The following is a 20,176-nucleotide window of genomic DNA, read 5'->3' as shown; positions in this document are numbered from 1 at the left end:
TCTTTCTTTCTGTCCTTCTGTTTTACACTTGCTGTTTAATTCAAAATTAACAATATTTTATCAGTTTGTCTTTCGTTATAGCTGTTTTTTTTTTCCAAGTTATTCTACTGTTTTTCTCACAGAATTTTTTTTTCTTTTCTTTTCTTTTTTTCTCTTTACTATTATTTTTCCTTATTACTTAGTGTTTTAACGGACCATCGTTGTGTGTGTGTTGATTTGTATTTCTTCTTTTTTTTTCTAATAATGTTCTTTCTCTTTTTTTTTTTTCTTCCAGACATTTTATTGTGTTGTATAGTTTTTTTGTTTTTTTTTGTTTTTGTTTTTTTTCTTGTCTTAAAATCTCCTTTCCCTTTTAAGGACCTGTTTCCACGTCGTATTTCTTAAACACAGGTTCGACTTCACATCGATGATGTGAACTTAGTCACGAGCACCAAAACGAATATGTTATATATTCGGGATTGTCATAAAGGAGATTTTGTCAAGGAGATTCGTGTACGTGATCGTCTAGTTTCTAATGGTTTTATTTTTGATGTCTTCGTGGGTGTGTGTTTGTGTGCATGCATTTCTTAACATACCTTTATTCATGTGTCGTCGGTTGTTCCTCTGGTTTTCATTGTCTCTTGGAGGGGAGCTGGCCTGTTGGATGAAGAATTCACTCCAAGACGATGAAATGGTTTTATAGTTTTTATTCACCTTCCAAAGGTCGACACAGAATGGAGGTGAACCTTGCTTGTTTGATGATACACGTCAGCGTCCTCCCCAGCCCAGGGGGGGACAGCTGAAAAGCCGTCTGTCTTATTCAACACCCGAAAACCCAACTGCCAAGAAAGAATCAGCTAACCTCATCACATGATACCACGTCATCTGGTCAGCTGACCCTTCTTTTGCAAACGTGTCCACTGTCCACGTTATTCACCTCTCTCTCTCTCTCTCTCTCTCTCTCTCCCTCCCTCTCCCTCTCTCTTTCTCTATTCTCTAATAGAGACACACAGAGAGAAAATAGAAAGAGTAAGAAAGCCAGAGAGGGGGGGGAGAGATGCTCTTTAACATTGAGCAAAAACATAAAAACAGTCGTAGTAGGCAGGGAGGCTTGAACCCGTACTGCAAACGAGGAAAAGACCGTGAAAAAACGTGACGTAAGTTTGAATTAAGGCATGACAATCGAAAAGAAGGGATGACTTTTGAAAATATCGGCGAAAAAAGCGACCTTTCCCTGTAGAAATGTGCCCACTTTGTGGCCCGCTTCTCTGGTGACGTCACGCAAAGACCCCTGATCATCTTCGAAAACTTCGGCTCGTGTCGTCTAAATCTCTGAGAGGCGGTCACATCAAATTCCTGGTATGCTGAAAACGAATAGCAAAGCTCACGCAGACAAGAAAGAAAAACAGACACTTGAAATTCTATTCTACTAGAGTTAATTTCACAAAAATTACAGACTTTTTACAGATATATACACGTGAAGTTCTTAAGGAATTTCTCTTCGAAGACGGCACTCAGGCGGATGGAGAGTGGGGGTTGGTCACGTCTTAAGGGAGCGATATTTTTATCTCAAGATTCTGCGTCAATTTGTGCCCCTTGAAATCAATCTGGAATATGCCTGGAATCTGACTAATTTCGCGCAACACTAGCATTATATAGTGGGGGGTGTGTTCGGGGTGGCAAATTCCCCAAACCAATCAAATTATGACACGCATTTGGGGAAACCCCAAATTGCGGGTGTGCAATTCACTAATATTTCCAGCTTTGTAATCTGGGACCAAAAAAATTATATCTATTCCCATGACCTTAAAGGTTAACCCCTGCCATTCAGAACCCCTGGTACTGGGTTCCTCAGGCCAGGCAATGCTAACGCCATTATTCTAACATTTCCTGTCGTCGATTTTTCAATGACAATTATATCTCTGAGTAACAACTTTAGGGTGAAGAAATTTATGTTTTTAGTCAGTTTTTCGATATTTGTCGTCCGAAGAGTCGAACTCCAAAACATTACTGATCTCGTGAAAATCCGTCGCCTCTGACGAAAGTTTCAGGTAGACATACAAAGATACAAACATATATTGATACATAGATACATACATTTGAACAGACACATGAGATTTATATTATAGATGAATACAATAGTGATAATTCACGCGTCTCTGCATATGTGTGTGTGTTTAAAGTTTCTGCTTTATTATATATACATACATATATATATATATATATATATATATATATATATATATATATATATATATATATATATACATATATGTGTGTGTGTGTGTGTGTAATTTTTATCTTTAATTGCTTATTTATTTTAAATCAGAATTACAATAGCATAACACAATAAAACTAACTTTTTATATATTTTTTAAAATCCAACAATTACGAAACTAAATCTACCAAAATGTATTTCCATTTTTTCGCAAAGAATAAATAATTTATCTTTTACTCAGGTGTAGATACAACTCGATTGATAAAAAGTGTTCGTTCTACGAAAATTTCAAGTTCCTGTTGAGACGAGAATAATCACAATAGATAGAGCATTATATTACACTGTGATTCCTAAAAGGAAAAGTACACACACACACACACACACACACATATATTATATATATACGAATATTATTGACTGCATATGTGTACACATATTTAAGCTGCAAAACACTATAGCTTCATTGAATTAACATCTAGGAAACGACATATAATCACCACACACACGCAGGCACACATATATATCACTGTATCATGGCTGTTACTAATAGGTAGCTGTTTTGAGTATTTAAAATGAAGTCTCGCAACTTAATCGCTTGCACAGTCAGAAATATTACCTGTGTCTGTGAAGGTCCCTGAAATCGTATGACAAAACCTTTTTACATTGTGACTGTTCGAACATAGATAAACGCCACGATGTTGGACACCGAGTGCTTAAAAGTTTAAGTCTATTTTTTGTATATAATATCGATAAAACTTCTTAATATTAGATAAGTATCTAAAATTGATGAAAATAATTGTTGCGTTGTGGAGGACTGATAACGGTGTCTGTTGAAAGGTACATATCGAGGGCGACATATGAGACACATATATATATATATATATATATATATATATATATATATATATATATAACAGAGTACACAGCGACGACGATGAAGAGATAATCCTTGTGGGATTCATATTTAACAATAGTAGAAGGGATATAGATGTGAGAGAGATGTAATAGACAGTTCTTTTCAAAGAGAGGCGAATACATTATTTATGAGAGAGGTACCGTTAACACTTTGAAAGGGTGTTCCATACAGAGTTCTATTATAAGACGAATCATAAGAACATATTTCCTTGCGGCGGATGACAGTTGAAGACAAAGGCTTACAACTTACATGATGATATTCATTCCATCTGGGTGAGAATGATCTGGGATTCCATCGCCTTGCAGAATTACATTGTGTTGCTTCCCTTTCTGGTTCGCTTCCGAAAGAGGGGATTCGACTAACCTTTCCGACCCCAAATGTCAACTCAACTCCCCTCTGACTGCCCCGGTTCTTGACTGACTCTAACTTAACTGAATAAACTGAAAACTACCTTTCTTTCTGACGTCAGAATCGTGCTCAAACACGTGAATGTTTCCCACGTGGATTTACATACACATGTCTCCAACACGTTTTTGGCAAAAACAAGGACAATCCTTAATTTACATTGTCCGATCTCTGAACTAACTAGTTGTGTCATTCCTAATATAATGGGCAATGCTCCACATTCCTATCATCGTATCTAAACTGCAATATGTATTCTTTTCACGTCTTGAATACCGAGTTCGATTGTAGCCTTTTTTGTTAATAAATATTATTTTCAGACCTATTTACTTTGTTTCTCTAATTACCGGAATCTGACCCATTCCATATGCAACATAATATCCAATTAACCACGATTGCCACTAGTATAAGTAGATGTTCACAATTCATGTAGATATTCGCATAAACAGGCGATAATTGGATGTCCTTAATTCAGTAGTGTTTGTTTATTTTTATACAGTAGAATATGACTTATTTCCTTGAGTCGCGCAGCCATGGACAAAGCTATAATCTCCGATACGCTGATATTTCTCAAAAGATCGGACTAGTTGTGAATCTTCGGGGAAATCATGCATCCAGGTCAATCTTGTGGTATTATGGCGCGTAATTAATCCCAATTATTTGTTGAGGCGAATGAACTAGTTCATCCTGGATTTTATTCGCGAATCTTACGACACTAGCCAACAAAATACAGTCGACGAAGTATAGTGTTTCAAAAGTAATATTCATCTCTGTTAATCATTTATGCATATTAATTTTCATGATATTTTTAAATAGATCTACGATAATGATTGGCAGTTATTCGGAGAGAATAAGTACGCATGCATTCAAATACTAACTGTAATATATTTCGCAAGGCCATCCCCTCTTAGTGGTCAAAAGTATAAGTGCATACGAATGTTAAGATCAACATGGTAATTCCAGGTTATTCAGTTGTATATTCCATGTGATAACTAGGGCTATGAAAACAGCATATTCTTTTCGTTGTTTTGACTCTCAAGTATATATCCGACACAGTCAAACATAGTTAATCAACCGAGAACCACATAATTCTATATGTAAGCGTATACGATATCAACGGATAAACACTCGAGAGTCAAAACAATGAAAAGAATATGCTGTTGTCACAGACCTAGTAATAACACGTATTACATACAGTGTTGTGTTTGCTTTGTTATTAACATCTAGTCCTAATTATCAGTGGACAAGAGAGCGATATATATATATATATATATATATATATATATATATATATATATATACCAGCATTTCAGCTCGGTGCTTTCAGCTGGGATGTTTGGAGGTGTATGTTGAGCAAAAAAAAAAAAAGTGGTAGTAGGAAGGAAGGCTCGAATCCATACCGTGAAGGAGGAAAAGAACGGGGAAAAGACGTCTTTGCGGTTACGGCCACCGCCATACCGGAAGTGACGTAGGTTTAAATTAAGGCTAGACAATCTAAAGGAAAGGATGACTTAAAAAAATATCGGCGAAAAAAGCGACCCTCCCCCTGTAGAACAGGGCCCAGTTGAAGGTGTTATTATTTATTGTTTTGGGCTCAAATCAAGCTAGTAAGTTAGATCCATGTCCAAGGAACCTATATATAAAATTTCAAGTGTTTAGACTCAAAATTGTCGGAGGAGTTTGGTAGAGTTCTCAAAGGTCAAATCGTTGAACCTTGACCCCTTAACAGCCAAATTTCTGGCCGAAACCCGATCACATAGATTTTCCCAAATCTCAGTACCCTGTATACAAAATTTCTAGTCTGTAGACTGAAAATTGACAGAGTTATTGCGTAGGGAAATGTACACAGACACACAGACAGAAATACAGACACACAGACACGTTCACTTCTATAGATATATAGATAGACTAGCATTTCAGCCCGGCGTTGCCAGAGTGTTTGTTGAGCAAAAAACAAAAACAACAAAAAAGAAAGTGGTAGTAGGAAGGCATGGTCGAACCCGTACCGCGAAGGAGGAAAAGAACGGGGCAAAACACTGACGTCTCTGTCGTTACGCCCACCGCCAAAGCAGAAGTGATTTATGTTTAAATTAAGGCGAGACAATCCAAAGGAGAGAATAACTTTCAAGACTATCGGCGAAAAAGCGCATCCTTCCTGTAGAAAAGTGCCCAGTTGAAGTCGAACTTCAAAACGATACTGATCTTGGTAAAATCTGTCGCCTCTATCGAAAGTTTTAGGCAGACATACAAACATACATACATTTATATATTGGTAACTAAAAATTTTCGACTCAAACCGATTAAAAAGTTTGCCCTATCTCTGAATACCCTTTATGTCAAATTTCAAATGTTTAGACTAGAAATTGACTGAGTAATTTGGTAGAGACCGCAGCGGTCAATTTCTTTAACTTTGACCCCTATTATGACCCCTTAACATTTATTGTATTGGGCTCAAATCAAGTTATTAAGTTAGATCCATATCCAAGGAACTTATATCTAAAATTTCAAGTGTTTAGACCCTAAATTGTCGGAGGAGTTTGGTAGAGTTCTCAAAGGTCAAATCGTTGAACTTTGACACCTTACCAGCCTTATTTCTAGCCGAAAACCGATCACAAAGATTTTCCCAAACCTCAGTACACTGTATATCAAATTTCGAGTGTGTATACTGAAAATTGACAGAGTTAGTGCGTAGGGAAATGTACACACACAGACACACAGACACAGATACACACACAGAAATTTTTTCAATTTCCCTTACTTTAGTCACGTGTATTCTTGCGAGTTGAGAACAAACGACGTCAAAGTTGTGTTTATGTTTCTCCTGCGACAAAATATTGGCTTATTTTCGTTCACCACCCGATCGCTACTTCCCCAATCAGCCGTCGAATTTTTTTCTTTTCGTCCTTTTCTCAAGTGAACACGACCTCACGTTCACAAGATAATATTCCTGCGATGAAAAAAACAAAAAACAAAAAAAAAACCCTAATAATAAAACAAGCAACAAACTAAAATAAAACAATATTTTTCCTATCACTTCGAAACTTCATAGCACTTAAATTTGCACAATCTTCTTATTTTCGTATTATATTTTGTATCGGACAGGTTCCAGGTTCGAGTGCCACAGTGCGTCCCTACAGAGGGCACAGATCAACCATGGGCGATTATTGTTGTGACTCTCCCCACTGATATTACACTTACATTACCATTTTTTTCCTTATTTTTAATTATACATACGATGCCACGGTTAATTATCGAAATACAAAAGATACATCCTGTAGGAGCAGCTGTGTGTGTAATTGTGAGGCAAGGGTTGCGCAATCACCAACCACACCTCTCCTGAATCGGCACTGTTTGAGTCCAGTGGCAAGAAGAAGTCCATTACGACAGGAAATAATGCCAGGATTAGCGGAGAGCACATACAGCACCTGGAAGTCCAAAATGGTCACCCATTTAGTACTGACCAGATTGAACGTTGCTTAACTTCGGTGATCCAGCGGGAACCAGTGGGCCAACGTGATTATGTTGTATATTTAATTGTAGAATATTCAAATTAAATTGGTATTTTGCCGTATTCCTGCTGTATGCTAGAAAATGACGGCAAACGCATTATATCTTTAGTGTGAATTAGTGAAGAAGGAAGTTAGGATTACGCGCACGCACAAGGATTTGATACAGTGGTTTTCTTGTAGACAATCGCTAGTTGATTATTAATATCCTAGTTTTTGAGAAACGCACATCTACCTGTTAACGCCTATTATGGGATTTTGCCATTGCTGTCAATGTGGTCATACTGCTAGAACGTTTTTTTTTTATCGACGGGGTATTTGACTTTTGCATAAGAGTAACCTTTGTATGTGATTTCGACTCAATCAACAATTATTTTATTACCTATAATCCACCGAGTTTTTTTCCCCCGGTTTGATGATTTTGACTCAGTAAACAATTAATTTTTTTTCGACAATAATTCATATTGTTTCTCTTTGCTAAGCAGGTATCTTTCAAATATCTTTATTCCGTATAGGTTACCTCGGTACATCCGGTCTAGATATTTAACAGAAATAACTTTAAAACTTGAGAACAAGAGAAATTTTTTTAAAATCTGATTTCACAGCTAGTAATTTCATTATTTGCGGTCCCAAATTAATGAATATTACATTAAAAACACTTCAGATAGTTAATACTGAAGTGGTGCATATATCTTAGATATATGTTTTGTTTTTAGTTCTAGTCGGACATAGACATACAAGTGTCCTTTACAAATTGATCAGAACGAAGCAAATTAACTCTTTTGCTTAAAACATTTAAGTTAATTAAGAAAACTAAAAAATTTCCGGTTTCATTTTAAGTTCAATTTACTTTTAGATTAAAAAAAAAACGCATGGATTTTCCATAGTTTAATTAAATATCAATCTTTCAAGAAATAAGCACGCTAACCTTTTAAAAAGAGTGCGTGTTTCCGCTTCTTTTTATCTCTATTTTTCTACTCTTATTTGTTGTTAAACTAGATTAAGAAAGTTTTTCCTCCAATCCTGGTATTTCCAATTAAAATGTGTTTCATTCAAATCTTTGAAACAAAAACGCAAAATACATTTAAGATTGACTTAATACTGAGTTTTCTTATTTACTGCTATTATTGCAAACACATAACAATGTCTTGCCGGATACGTATTTAAATACAATGAATAGAAATGAGTTGTGTTTGAAAGCCTTGTAAAGTTGCAGTTAGTGGAAAACACAGTGAACACGAGTACGTATATAAAAGAATAATGGCAATATTAGAAGGAATTTTGGTGTTTCTACATTATCGGGACGAGATTTTGTAGGCTATAAATAAAGTTTTCAGATAAAAAAAATGTTTGTTTCAACTGATTTTTTGTCAATTCTAATAAGTTAACATGGTAGCTTCCAAATTATGCAGTCGAAATTACGTGAATATTATTGAATTATTACAAAAACAATTTTAATCGTGTTATCAGGTGAAAAATTGCCGCCATCTTAGTTTAATTCGAAAAGTTAAATTACCTTCTTTTTGGACTCTATGTGTTTTACGATCATTTCCTTCAAATTCTATTTTTTTATTTTCTTTAATAAAAAATTGTCTACCTAGTCAATTTTCGTAGATCTTTTGCAGATGAATGCAATTCTACGACCCATTTTAAATAAAGTTGTATTTTCTTTTTAAATAAATAGAAAAAAACAGAATTTTTCATATGAATGTTAATATACACAATATATATATATATATATATATATATATATATATATATATAAAGTTACCTGGCGTATGTGTGTGCGGAACGGTCTCTAACAAACTAGTCTGTCAATCTTTATTCTATAGACTTCAAACTTAATATATAGGGGATTCGGACATTTGGAACAAATTCGATTTAATCTTTAGTAGGTAAAAATAGCTGCTAAGGATCAGAATTTAAAAATTAGAACTTGGCAAGCGTAGGTCAACTTTAAGTGCTCATCTATGCATGTGCAAATATACATTTATAAGTTAAACTGCGTTATGTACCGTTGGAGAGCTAAATGCTTTTGTTTCGATTCCAGCTTATGGCACCGAACTCACATTTTTTTATAACTTTTGAAATCGCTAATATATATTGGGTACAATATAATAATCAGTGGATAATTGTCTCTGTGATTATGAATACAAAATCTGCATAAATTAAAATATTATATTTATGTGTATTTTACGATCAAGCAATGCCAAGCATCCTGCTAGTAAAATAATAAAATTACCAATTACATAAAAATGATAAAATTACCAACTACATAAAAATAATAAAATTACCAATTGCATAAAAATGATAAAATTAAGACCTATTACTTTAATTAACCGTGAAATGTCGGCGTATATCGATCGTATTAGTAAATATCCTTGCACAAAACACGGATTCGATGCAAGCTGCTAAATGATATCGTATGGTCAGCTGTTGCATGTGTAAAATTTATGATTAAGCACAGATTAAACTTTCTCTCGCACAGATCGCACAGATTAAACTTTCTAACGTCTAATCGGCCCAGGCAATGTGTAACACTGTGTGTAAGCTGCGTAAATTGTATCGCTTTACCCCGACTTTCGGTCTGTTCGATTCAAACACCCGCACACCACTCACCTTGTTTCAACCTCCCGTAATACGGAGATAACTAAATCGCCGGACAGGTGTTGGAACCGAGGATTGCGCCAGCGATAATCTACTAAATCCGGAGTGGGCAGGTGGCCGCTTTGCCATTCACTGATAACGTCAAGTAGACAAACCAGATACCGATTTCCGATAAGGCTTGCCGCCGTTTTCAATGCGAACCAAATTCAGCTGCTCCACTCTTCAATTGGGATTTTCATCACAGTCTTTCATTTCTGCCTCCGACTCGATTTTGTTGCTAAATATTTCGTCGAGCAGTAATTGCTTGTCCTTTTCGGGATGGTGATATAGATGGGTGTGTGGGAGGCGGTAATAAAAACGGACTATCCAGTCAATAGAGGGAAGAAGAGGAAGAAGAGGAGACAGTTAATCGATTTCATCACTTCTTGGTTGGATTTCAGAATTTATCAGCTTTTTCGATACCTTATCATAGGTTGAAGAAATTTAACCCAATATTGAAGAAAACTATTATCGTTGATTGCTTAATATAACACTCCAAATGGCACATCTATGCACCCACGAGGCCATAAAACTGTGTAGGTTTATTCCATTCTCATCATTCAACTATGGGAGATAACAGTGGATAAGTCGGTAACAACTCGGACTGACAATCTGGGTTTCCAAAATTCGAATCCAGTGCATGTCATAGACACATATTCATTAAGCATGTTAGCAGCCTCTGTCTTTTTAGAAAAAAAATCCAGCCCCCAAAATATCGGGTAGTCAGTGTCAACGATAGTATTATCTGATTCATGCGAAATGAATTAAGGAATTAAGTCTTGGAATACTTTAGGTCTTGGTAAATGGCGAGCCATGAATAAAAAAAATAGCACGAAAATCATGCCACGTCAGATCCAGATTTTCTGTGTTCGTCTTATAGATGTTATTTAAGCTATTTAGGTCGGAAAGATAGATAGATAGATAGATAGATAGATAGAGGTATTTAATACACAATTTCATAAATCACAATATTATCATTTGTATAATCTCAATTAACTGACAGGTTATGCAAGGTTTAAACAACAATAACATGTATACAATAATGCAAATAAAGCCGTAGTATATAAATGCACATTAAACGCATTATAATATTATTAGAAAACATGGTTACTAAGTGTCATTTACATCTTATCTTATTCATGTGATTGTGCGAATACATACATGCAAATTTCATGTTCTTTTCAATTGTCTCAGCCTAACTAACATAATATCGCGCCATTTAATATTTCTCGGTCATAATATCCAAGTTTTCCGGCAAATAATTCGCCATTTTTTCTTTTTAATTCAAAATAACACTAAAAATGAGACATGATCATATTTTATTACGAACATTTTAAAAAAAGTTTATAATTTCTCAAATAATACTTTTTTTGTCAAGTAATTGCCAAGTATAACCCTATAAATGTCTTATAAAAAGAAATCATTCTTCAATATTTCAATGCATTATCTGTATAGTAATGCGGTGAGTTTTAATCATTTTAACGTCTGTCGTTACAAGATGCAAGCAGTTTTTTTTTCAAGCATTTCAATGAGTGTATCTTATGAAAGAAAAAAGTGATAACTAGGCCTATGATAACAGAATATTCTTATCATTGTTTTTACTCTCTAGTATATATCCGACACAGTTAATCCACCGAGAGACACATTCTTTATAAAAGCATATAAGATATCAACGGATACACACTCGAGAGTAAAAAAATGAGCAGAATATGCTGTTGTTCTAGCCCTAGTGATAACATTCGAGTATTTCAATGAGATACCAATATGAATGTTTTATAAAATAATTTCAAGTATTTTAATGGATGTCCTGTAAAGGGTGTTAAGATAAGTTATAATAATTTCTATTGCACGCGGCCTTAGGCGCCATTTTACACTAATTCAAAATTTTTCGTCTAAAAGGTAAACGTACCATTATTGCGCATTTTAATGAGTTATCTTTAAAGATTTTATCTCAATTATGATTCAATCAACCAATCAATCAATCAATCAATCAATATATATATATATATATATATATATATATATATATATATATATATATATATATATATATATACTACGTGTCAAGTTATTACCGAGATAACATTTTTTTTTACCAGTTTCAGAAACTTACCGGTAGTTTCGTATCAAAAGCTTCCGAAATGTTGGCAATGTTGAACTGTGCCTAATGTGAAATTTTCGTACTGTTCCGCGCAATGTAAACAACTTGCCATCGTAATTGCTGAATCCATGGTATTTGAGGTGTGTCAAATTATTTACAACGCAGTTTGTTTCGTCAATAAAATGGGTTGTAAAGGTGGTTTGAGTAGTTCTGAAAAGAGTACTATTACAGAACAGCAAGCAAAAGGCAAAACTACCCTCGAAATATCGAAAATGATAGAAAGGTACCATCAAACCGTGAATAACTTTGTCAAGGACTCTACAAAGATACGTAAGAGAGCTGATAAAGGTAAATCTAGAGTTGTTCCACCCCGTTCTCTACTCCAAATTAAACGTGAAGTTGTTAAGAACCCTGTCCAGACAAGTCGAGAAGTCTTTGACCAAGTCGGATTGAAGAATGTCTCAAAAAGTACTCGTTGTCACCTTCTGAAAGAAGTGGCAAAGTCTGTTAAGCCTGTGACAATGCCTCCATTAAAGTAACATCACATACACAACCGATTGAAATGGGCAGAGGACAACATGAAAACGGATTTTTCCAAAGTTTTGTTCACGGATGAAGTACGTGTCACTCTTGATGGCCCAGATGGCTGGAGCAAAGGATGGGTCTTAGATGGACGACATCGTCATCAGCGTTTAAGGCGCCAACAAGGTGGTGGTGGAATAATGATTTGGGCTGGGATTATGGGACGTACTTTAATTGGCCCATGGAGAGTCCCAGAAGGCGTAAAAGTGGCATCAAATGGTTATATAGCTTTTCTGAAGGACCACTTTGAATCATGGCTGAAGAAGCAAAAGTTGACGTTCAGATGAACCATTATTTTTATGCAGGATAATTAATGCTCCCTCGCATGCACCAAACAAAAACAAAGAGTGTTTGCAACAACTGGGCTTCTCTAGGTAACGGAAGATGGAGTGGCCTGCGAATTCACCAGATTTGAACCCAATTGAGAACCTTTGGAGTATCATGAAGTGACGTCCCTATGCAAGTGGACTCTAATTTAAGAGAAAAGATGAGTTGTGGGATGCTCTCCAAGAGGTACCGCGAGTTGTGGGATGCTCTCCAAGAAGTATTGCGAAGAAAAACTGTTGACGAAAACACAAATATGACTAATTCTCTGGACCAACCTCTTTTACAAGTCATTCATAAAAAAGAATCGCATATCCCCCACTAATCATGCCAACGAAGAAATTGCTATCTAGTTATTGTTCTCTAAGGGAAAATCCTTGTTCATTTAATGTTTGAAAATTATTTCAATAAACAAGTTATGGGTATATTGTGTTTTTCTCCAACCTCGTTAATAACTTGACACACTGGAAACAACAGATATTCCTATCTTCCGCCATATTTTCGCTAATATTTGTTTAACAGTATATATATATATATATATATATATATATATATATATATATATATATATGAGATATTAAATATCTTATATAATATATATGAGAATATGAGATAAGGTTATTAACCTTGCTTCACGCCAGTCATGGCGAAATATATTTTCTCTCCTCTTAAATTCAAAATGGTCTTGAACCACTTTTTAATTTTTGGAATTTAAAATCTTCTTGTCTGATGAGATCAATTATGATTAAAACGGTGTGCAAATCGTAACAAGATATGATTGTATTTTCATAAAGAATAATAAAAATAATGTAATTTGTTCTCTTTGATTGACCCTTGTTGAAATTAATTTATTTTTAATTGTTGGATATCTTTCTAACTGATATATATATATATATATATATATATATATATATATATATATATATATATATAAAATGAACATTTTTTTCTGAGAATATGTATTGCTGTATTGTATGGTTAGAAAAAAGTTTTTCATTATAGTTTAGGTAAATATAATTCACTTCATATGTTTAAGTTTGAATTTGTGTGCTAAACAGCGAAGTCATAGTTTATATATACATATATATGTGCATATATATGTATATATATATATAGATATAGGTAGATAGGTAGGTAAGTAGGTAGCGTAGAATTGTTCAGGGTTTCCTGACGAAGTCTCATTGACTGAAATAGATGGCTGTTTGTAGCAACCATATTTAACTATTTACCCTTGAAAAAAAATTATATATATATATATATATATATATATATAATTTTTCAGGCCACAAACCTCACACCACAACTCATTTTTGCAACCCCCTCTTTGTATTAGTACAGGTCTGAATATTCTCTCTGTTTCAGTTTGTATTTCTCCTCACACCACAACTCATTTTTTGCAACACCCTCTTTGTAATACAGGCCTGAATAATGAGAAATCTGACATTATTTTAACAAAAACTTTAAAATAACTTTTTTAGATTAAATTTTTTAAAACTTATTTCAGAATAGAAAATCTTTAAAATTTAACATATTTCATATAGGTTTCATTAACAACTATTCAGTACATAACAAGAAAAATAGAGAAGAAAATTTCAAAAGGACTGTATAACTGGTTACGGTCAATAGTAGTCCTCGCCAGCGAAAGTCTTTGGTATTGTTAGTCTATTATTATTATTATTTAAAACATTTTGTGTCCTGCTCTTTCGCGCGAGGACTAATTTTTTGACTGAAAAACTTGTTCCAAGGAAACCTCTCTATATCAGCACATAAAATACCATGTTGTAACTTGGATTTTATTTTCTAACTACCCGTATTTATAATTTGATTCACAACATACCCGGAGGTACAATGTTAAGGTTTTTCTACAGAACCTAGCTTATCTCATCATATCTCCTGGATTTACTTGGACTCTATCTAAATATCTAATATGTATTTTTGTATTCCCATAAATATTTTGAATTATCTTTTATGCAAATATGATTCGCTTCATTCGCTGCAAATTCAATTTATGCTCTAAATAACAAAATCACAGTTTTTTCCTATTAATAAATTCTTGTAAATATTTTCCTTTGCAGATAAAAATACATTGTTGGAACTCCACGAAATAAGGAAGTGTGAAACATTCATTGGTCCTCATTCAATCTTGGACAACGTCCCGTCTCCCCGTAAGTACACGGTGGAACGATAAATTTGTCTCCTTAAAGAAAACGACAATAGAGCTTTTATGTTAAAAAATCAATTCATATCATTATGTTATAAAGCTGACATCTATTCAATGTAGCCGCCTTCAGCTTCAATCAACGCCTCGATACAGATCCAAAACTGGAAGCATGCCTTTTCTACAAGTGCCGGAGGGAGCTCGGTGAATACTCGGCGGATAGCGGCGATCAGGCTGGCTTTGGTGTTGTGGGAGGTCATGTTGGTGATGTTCCCGACGGATGACCAAACGAAGTAGTCCAGTGGGTTCAGGTCAGAGGAGAGTAAGAGAAGGGTACAAATTCGTAGCACGCCTTTTGAATCCAAGACTAGGTCTCTTTTGATTTGTGGTTCGGCACCGAGTCCTGCTGCCATACCAAAAAGGCTGCCAGCGAGTACCCTGTTGCACCAGGGCATCACCACGCTTTTCAGCACATCCGGGTACACTTTGGTGGTGACTTTCAAGCCGATTTCGAACATGTGAGATAGTATTATGTGACCCTCACTTAAAACCACAGCAAAGACCATAACCGTGTCCGGAAACTTCATTGAGCTGTGTCCCGAAGCGTCGAACCGTCCGGATTTGCATTTTGAGGGTGCTGGCAATGGTTCTGTTATCCTAACTTGGATCTATAAAGAGCATGAGTTGTACAGCGGCACATCTCAGATCTCACTCATTAAACATTGTGTCACTTTCAGGCATGACAGAAAGCTTCTATCGCTGTTGAAATTTGTATACAACTGCCAAACTAGTAGACATTTTATATCAAGACACACTTTCCCCAATGGTTTACTTGTACTTGTGCAACTGCCATTGCGCAAAGGCAGCATGCGTACCGCAGATTTAACCGACATATGTCCAGTTCAAACAGACAGAAGTGTATAGAAGCTATAAGTAACTGTAAGAAAGAAATAGCTACAGCTAAGAGAGAATATAGTGAAATCATCAAAAAACGCATCGAAGCACAAAAATTAGAAACTCGTGATTTCTTGAAAATCTACAACAGTGTAGTAAATAATGGCCACTCAACAATTCCCCCACTAACCAACAATCATGAGGTTGTTTTCTCAGCAACCGAGAAGGCTAACATGCTTGCCAGTCGGTTTGCCTCCAACTCCACACTGGATCCTGCTAACCACCCCCTCCCTGACGTTCCTTTGCGGACAAACGCCACGCTAGACGATCTGAAAATCACCCTATATCAGGTGTATGCTATCACAAAAAACCATGACACTTCAAAAGCATGTGGACCTGATCTCATTCCAGCTGTGCTATTAAAAATGTGCTCAGCCGAAGTAGCTCCAGTTCTCTCAAAACTTTACAACAAATGCCTTAACGAATCTTGCTTTCCGGGCTGTTGGAAAACTGCTTCTGTTGTACCAGTTTTCAAGAATTCTGGCGAAAGAACTGACCTATTAAATTATCGCCCCATTAGCCCCCTCCCACTTTTCGCTAAAATATTTGAGTCTATAATTAATCAAGCTCTAGTCCATCACCTTACAGATGCTAAACTTCTTATTGACTAACAATATGGATTTAGGCAAGCCTGTTCCACAGCAGGTCTCTTCACTGTAATCTCTGAACGTATATACCATTCACTAGACGAAGCAGGGGAGGGTAGAGCAGTAGCTCTAGATATATCTAAGGCTTTTGACAGGGTATGGCATGAAGGTCTTCTCAGGAAAATCATACGATATCACTTGACGAATACTTAACATAATTTAATCCTTCTTAGATAAGAGAAAAACCCAGGTTGTCCTTGACGATCTTACATCTAAATAATATAATATAAATGCGGGAGTGCCTCAGGGGTCTATCCTTGGACCTTTATTATTCCTAATACTCATAAATGACCTCCCCGACAAAATTGCCTCTGAGATGGGTATATATGCTGATGACACCATGCTCTATAACAGGCACGACAGGAAAACAAATGAACACATATCTAAAGAAATGGTAGAAACACTAGAGGATGACCTCCAATCTGTAGGAGAATGGGGACAAAAATGGATGGTTATATTCAATGCTGCCAAGACTAAACTGTTTTCCTTCAATAATTACAAGAAACCTTCTGTACCACCAATAGCAATGGCCAAAGATTCATTATCTGAAAGTACTTCTTTTAAACTCTTCGGCCTAACGTTCACAGGAAACATGAGTTGGAACAATTACATTGAGAGCATTGCCAGGACTGCTGCGAAGTAGGTAAGCTCTCTCTACCGTGCTAGAACGCTACTAACGCCCGAAAGTATCCTATACCTCTATAAAGCCACCATTCGCCCATGTATGGAACATTGTTGTCATATTTGGGCTGGTGCATCTGCTGCTAGTCAGGGTTCAAAAGAGAGTCGCCAACCTGATAAGTCCTGAACTGTCATCTAAGCTGCAGCCTCTTTCCCACTGACGAAATTATTGCGTCCCTCTGCTTGTTCTGTAAGTATTTTAATGGTGAATGCTCTGACGAACTGCGTGCACTTGTGCCCTCACGATGTAAACACTCTAGACAAACCCGACAAGCAGCTAAATCCCACCTCTACACAGTGGAGATCCCTAGATGTGAGAGAGTCTTCTACTCCAGTAGTTTCTTCCCCAGAACCGCTAGACTTTGGAATTCCATTCCGACTCCCTGTTTCCCCAACTGTACTGTCATACAGAAGTTCAAGTGTAACGTGAACAGACATCTTACTGCCCAACTCCCTACATAGTACCCCAGTAGCTTACGTTCATGATAGTAGCCCCCTACACCAAAGTGGCAATGTGCCTTGTTTGGGACGAAAATGTAAAAAAAAAGAACATGGTCTGCAATAAAAAAAAATAGAAAAAACGGTTTTCATCATACAGAAATGGAATCATATCGTCTTTTCTAGAACGACAATTTTTTCTTCCACCCCATATATATATCCATATATATTTATTAATTGTATTACAGAGGTTCTCTTACTTACAATTTTGTGTAGTTCTGGAACTTGTTTGTTTTGCCCAGTGAGGCACAAATTTGCTTACAATCTCCTTCCGTTCTGAGATCATTTTCGACAAGATTTGTAATAGAGTGTTGATGGTCTGGCAGAGAGATGCACATATAATCGGCATGTTTTCGAATCGGCCGATCGACGCCAATTATCTACGAACTGCTCGATGGCCATTGGCTTTGTTTCTCTGAATTGTTTTATTTCCGGCAACCGTTTTTCATTTCCCGCCCAAAAGTGTCCACTTGACGATGGCAGCGATAATAAATCAATAAGCAGAAGAAGTTGAAGAAAATGTCGGACAATTGCGAAAATACTTTTCAACATCCAACCAAGGGAAAGACTGATGAGGATTGAGTACACTCGTTGGCTCCTTAATAATACATTTGTCTTCTTTCATGTACGATTGTTTTGTAGTCTTCATATCTATCCATCTCAGTCTGTCCACCTCTATCTATCTATTCATCCATCTAACTATGTATATAAACTAGTGATGGTACGATTACAGTGTTTTCCCCGATTCCGATACAATTACCGATTCCTATTCCGATTCTCTCGAAAATATCAAAATATTTAGCCATAAAGTTGTTAGTTTAAAAATTTTTATTTATTTTCTTTTCGGATTACCTTTTTAAAAAAAATCGCGTAATATGCGTATGCATCTTCGCCAATGTAAACAATACATTTTAGGCACCGCCAAAAATGTCCGAAAAATCAAGTTGTTGTTGTTTTTTAAAACGAAATTACATTTATTAAAATCCATTATTTCTGAGTAACTTTTTTTTCCAGAAAGATATAACCTTGAATTTTATCATATAGAAAACAGAATAATGTAAAACTTTTTCTACTATTTTTAATTAAATTTTAAATGTTAAATTTTCCCAAAAAGTTAACAATTGACATTTTTTGTCTTGCACAAAAAACGTACATAAATATTTAAAAAAAAAAAAGGAAGGTTTTTGAACTAATTAATTTATTTATTTGTTGTCTAACTAAGATTTAGGATGATTTTCTATGAGAATTTGCAAAAATATTATAATATAAGTACCTGAATTCCAAATAATTCCACTTATTCATATAGGAAACCAGTTACTTCGCGTCGATCTAGAGTCTAGATCGACAATGTTTACGTTTCTGTTTAATAAAAAGCAAACTATGGAAGACCAAACAGGCAAAAAAACCCAACTTATTTTTCAGTGACGAAAATTTCGATGTATTATTAACGCTGAGGCTGGCCAGTACCAGATGGGTGACCATTTGTATGAGTTTGGTTTTTAATGTGTATGTGTGTGGGGGCCAAGCTCCTCAAAATGGTGGGGGGCAATTTAAATCAGAATAAAAAAAATTATTTCAGCGCGTTTGGTCCACCGTAGTCGAAAGGCGGCAAACGTTTTCAAACGGGATCGAAAAAATGATGCTATTTTTAACACAAAGGGCACAATATTTATCGAATTTTTTTTGTATCGATTCTTCAAAGCATGCCCTGTTTAATAATGGTCATGCATTATTCGGCTCGCTAAAAAAATTGTTAATTTATTTATCAAAGATTTTAAAATGGCTTTTTTTCGTATAAATATCAAAAATTTTTTTTTTGTTTGTTTTGCTTAACTTAAATTAATTATTTTACTTAACATATTCACCGAATTTCACACTTCAAAACACAAAAGCGGGTAATTAAACACAATCGAAGTTCTGATATTCAGACGTCAAAATAAGGTATGCAAACAATTTTTTTTTTAAATCTATAATTCTGTCCCTTACAACAACACAATATGTTGTGTTCGGTTTCAGATGATTATTTTAAGCATATTTGTTCCCCCTCAAAACAAGGGGGGTTGTAAGCAAAAAAAAAATATATATAAATATCGTTTATGAAAAATAAAGTTCATTCTTCTCTTAATAATCGCTGAAAATTTCGTATTGATCGGATAATTACCTGATTTTTGGTAGATTTTTAAAAGAACGGTCCGTCAAAAAGTACTTACCTGCCCCCCCCCCCCCAGTTTTGGCGGTGCCTAATACATTTATAATGCGATATACAAATTTTAATTTTAATCGTAATTTAAAATCAATAAATATTCATTAGTATCAGTAATAGAAAATTAAGTTTAAAAAGATGTAACAGATAAAAAAAATCGTTTTGACATGGAAAAATAGTCACAAAGTTTTCCGATTTCGATATCCTAAAAGGTTCCGATTTTTCGATTCTCGATTCTGGTGGCTACTAATCGTCCCACCACTAATATCAACATGTTCTCATCTATCTATCTATCTATCTATCTATCTATCTATCTATCTATCTATCTATCTATTTATCTATCCCAGTACGTCACTATATC

General features: G+C 35.3%; 1 long non-coding RNA gene across 1 annotated transcript in view; it reads right to left on the bottom strand.

Moving 5' to 3' along the window:
• Window positions 1-671: 671 nt before the first annotated feature.
• The window catches only part of LOC145275903 (uncharacterized), a 545,051-nt gene continuing 525,546 nt past the window's right edge, over window positions 672-20,176 (bottom strand). Inside the window, exon 2 of the long non-coding RNA XR_013867713.1 lies at window positions 672-928. This is a non-coding gene — a long non-coding RNA (uncharacterized LOC145275903). The remainder of the gene's footprint in view (window positions 929-20,176) is intronic.

Source organism: Euprymna scolopes, chromosome 1, assembly GCF_053919585.1.
Source record: "Euprymna scolopes isolate OS-2025 chromosome 1, ASM5391958v1, whole genome shotgun sequence".
In the NCBI taxonomy this organism is placed as follows: Eukaryota; Metazoa; Mollusca; class Cephalopoda; order Sepiida; family Sepiolidae; genus Euprymna; species Euprymna scolopes.
Note: the sequence above shows the minus strand (reverse complement) of the source record. Positions and strands in the feature narration are given on the sequence as shown.